This window comes from Dipodomys merriami, unplaced genomic scaffold, assembly GCF_024711535.1.
Source record: "Dipodomys merriami isolate MVZ:Mamm:240054 unplaced genomic scaffold, mDipMer1.0.p SCAF_26, whole genome shotgun sequence".
Classification (NCBI taxonomy): Eukaryota; Metazoa; Chordata; class Mammalia; order Rodentia; family Heteromyidae; genus Dipodomys; species Dipodomys merriami.
In genome coordinates, this window is record NW_027204048.1 from 17,210,888 (window position 1) to 17,214,863 (window position 3,976).

A 3,976-nucleotide genomic window follows, 5' to 3' on the forward strand; every position below is an offset into this window, starting at 1 on the left:
ACTAGGAGATCAACTTAGGAGGCCTGCCCTGTCATTAGAAGAAGAACTCTGGCTGCCTGTGTGCATGGAGACAATGGGATGCAGCGATGGACACTCAGTCCTCAGAAGCGCCATGCCAGGGAAGGATGCGGCTGAGCAGCGGAGCAGACACCCCTCCCAGGGAGACAGGATTCTTAGACTGGCAGTTGGTGGCGTTGTGGCTGAGCCTCGCGGATGGTGGTGAGGTCAGGAGCAACGCCTTTGGGTCCTGGGATGGTTAACGCCCAGGTAGCATCCAGCCCCCCAGCCCCAGTCCCTGCTCCCCCCAAGGAAACAGCACGCAGGCTGAGAATCGGGGACAAGGAGCCAAACCAGCAAACCATGCCTCCCCTGTAGGCATGGAAGGGAAGCCGTCGGCCCAGCGCCCTCCTGCAGATGTGTTCTCAGACCTGGAGTTTCACACCATCCTGCTGGTCCAGCCATCCAAGAGGCCGGAGGGCAGAACGTACGCCGACTACGACTCGGTGGATGGATGTATGGAGGGCGTCTGCAAGATGTACGAGGAGCACTTGAAGAGGATGAGCCCCAACTGCCCCTCCATCACCTACGACATCAGCCAGCTGTTTGACTTCATCGACCACCTGGCGGACCTCAGCTGCCTGGTGTACCGAGCGGACACCCAGACCTACCAGCCTTACAATAAAGACTGGATCAAGGGGAAGATCTACGCCCTGCTTCGCGCGCAGGCCCAAAGGCCGGGGAGCAACTGAGCTGGCCACCCCCGCGCCCAGGGCTCTGGGGCTGTTGGGGGTTGGGATACAGGCGTGTGCAGCGTTACTGTCCCAGCCTGTTTCTGTCGTGTTTCACGGGAGTTAAGATGGAATGAGTGAATTAAATGGCACGGGGAGGATCTCATCCGCGGGAACACCCAATGGCCCTTCTGCTTTTCTGTTTCTGTGTTTTCCTAATTTAGATGGAAGTTGTTCTTTTGTCAGTCCGCGTTGGTCCCAGTTTCTTGATCTGCTTTCTAGCATGCGGCCAGCAAACCCCTGCAGAGGCCGTGTGTGTGTGTGTGTGTGTGTGTGTGAATGGGGGGTGGGGGCCTGGGGGGTTTTGGGGTGCCGTTATATGCCCTTAGTGCAGAGTAAATAAACGTTCTTTATTGATGTATAGATAAACAAAGGTTTTGTCTTCTTTTCGTTCCTCTGTGAATCAGCTTGGAGCCGCTTAGGACAGACGGGCTTTCCCCATGAGACGGAGGTGGCTCCCAAGATGGGCATCTTTACTTCTACTGACTGAAGAGAGTTTGACTGACGTGCATAGCACGCACGCATACACCACACACACACACACACACACACACACACACACACACATTCTCGCTCATCTCTGCCACCTGTCTGCCTCTCTCTTTCCAAACAAAAGGAGGGCATCCATGATTGAGTGCGGACCAGGGGGCACCAGGCACCATCATTAAGTAAGTGGCAGATATTACCTGGCGCTTTGCTTATGTGATTTCTCTTCAACATAGGTTCAGGTCAGACCTAAAGGGCTTAGGTCACCCAAAGGGTGTTAATTCATTTTCTCTCACTACGACTCCTAGTACTACTACTACACAATACACCCTCTGGCCTGCTGGGTACCCTCACTTGCATCATTCATTCTATCCTCCAGCAATGGAAAGGGGGTGCAACAGGGAAGTATTCAGCTTGAGGGTTCCCTCTGTCTCACCCAGCGTCATGGCTTAGTGGGGTTTTCACATGTCTCCAGTTCCCACTTTTTTCCTTGTGTTTGTCGCGGTGGATCTTCACCTGGGCTCCCCTTCCCCTCCCCCACCCACCCTGGTGGGTTTCTGGGTCACAGCTCACTGAGGGCACCCCTCTCCGCTGTGTAACTCAGGTAAGTCCGGCTGTGCACGCTCCTGTTCTCCTCATGACCGCTGGAGCTCTCGTATTTCCCGGTGAGAGGCCTTTCCAATGTCTCCTTTTGTTTTAGTGATGCACTGAATTCCTCGCCCAGAAACCAGCTAGACATGGAGATTGAACGGATTGAGACTTCTGATTGCAGCATCAACCTCTCCTGTAAACGACCCCGTCTAGGACGTGTTTCTATCCACCTACCTGTGAAAGTATAAGACAAGGCTGATCCTAACGAGACGGGCTCATCTTTAGATCAGGTCTGCTTCTGCTGCCACAGACCCAATAAAATTAATTTCCAGATTCAATTTTATACTTAACAAGCCAGATCCATTCACATAAGAACCCTTGCAGTTCTTCTAGTCCACAGGGCCACTGGCAGTTCACGCATGCACGCGTAGACACTTACGAATATGAGGCAGGGTCTTAAAAGAGCGTTGGAAGTCATAGTAAATGCCTCATTTACAACTGCCCCCCCCACACCAATCATCAGTGGTGGTGCTATCATAAATTCAGATTCACGTTCATGCTCCTGGGAAGGAAATCACACCAGTGGTTATTGTCATTAAACATTCATCTTGGCCGGGCGCTGGTGGCTCACGCCTGTAATCCTAGCTACTCAGGAGGCTGAGATCTGAGGATCACGGTTCAAAGCCAGCCCGGGCAAGAAAGACCGTGAGACTCCTATCTCCAATAAACCACCAGAAAACCGGAAGTGGCGCTGTAGCTCAAGTGGTAGAGTGCTCGCCTTGAGCTGAAGAGCTGAGGGACAGCGCCCAGGCCCAGAGTTCAAGCCCCACGACCGACAAAAAAAAAAAAAACAAAAAACAAAAAACATTCATCTTGGAGATAGATACAGGTGGATGTCTGCATCTATATGGTTTGCCTTTCATTTTGGGAAAACGTCATAAGTTCTGCTCCTACCACCTGTCATAGTTGATCTCATATAACCAGAGCACTGTGAGGCCAACTCTCTATTAAGTGTAATTCAAACAAGCAGCAGCCTACAACAGTGTCATTGGTTGTGGGAACATTGTGAGTAGAGGCTCTGGTTGAAGGGAGGTCTTCCCCAGGCATGTCTCAGTCACACCAACCCTCCCTGCTGGCTTTGGGGATTAAACAAGAACTATAAAAACCAGCATAAACTGAAGGTTTATTTAAGCTTGAGGAGGAAAAGAAAGAACAATGATTAAAGCAAAGTGGATGTGTAGATTGTGTGTGAGAGAGAAAAATACAAAATCACCTCTATGTGACTCAATTTTATTTTCTTTGCATAGAACTTTGCAAATAGTAAATCCTCAAGGATTTATCTAGCTTACACACGCACGCGCGTGCGCGCGCGCGCACACACACACACACACACACACACACACACCACTGGAACTGGGCACCAGTGGCTCCTATTTGTAATCTTAGTGACTCAGGAGGCTGAAATCTGAGAAATCTTGAACAGACAAATCTGAAAGTCTTTTATCTTCAATTAACTACCAAAAACACAAGTGGAGATGTGGCTTCACTAATAGAGCACCAGCTTTTAACAGCAAAAAAACAAGCAAGAACATGGCACCCTAAGTTCAAACCCCACTAATAGTGTGGTGCACACACACACACACACACACACACACACACACACACACATTCGAATAATTTTTTAAAAGAAATTTTAAAGTGAAACTAATAAAACTTTTGGATAGGGAGCATACTCTGAAGAAGACAGTTTAAAAAAACAGGAATTAAATTTCATTGACAGCATAAGTTATTAGTTTGTTAAATTAAAAAGAATTTAACAAGGAAGTTATCATTGATTTCTTTACTATAAAGGCAGCATATATTTATTTAGAGAAAATTAAAAATAAGTACAGAGTAGTCATAATCTCAGCTTCCCTAATAATCTTGACTAATACTGCTGCTCCCATTTCTGTCTGCTCACTGGTTTTTTAAGTTTGCCAATGACACGGATTATCTTCTCTGGTTCATGGGAATGATCACACAGCACCACTAAAGACTCACAAGTGGTTTTCTGTACCATCATGTACACAGTAAACTGTGATCTCCAAGTTCTGAAAATCTGACTTTCCTTT

General features: G+C 48.4%; 1 pseudogene; it reads left to right on the forward strand.

Moving 5' to 3' along the window:
* The first annotated feature begins 207 nt into the window (after positions 1-207).
* LOC138836848 (enhancer of rudimentary homolog pseudogene) lies at positions 208-1,068 on the forward strand (annotated as a pseudogene).
* Positions 1,069-3,976: the final 2,908 nt, after the last annotated feature.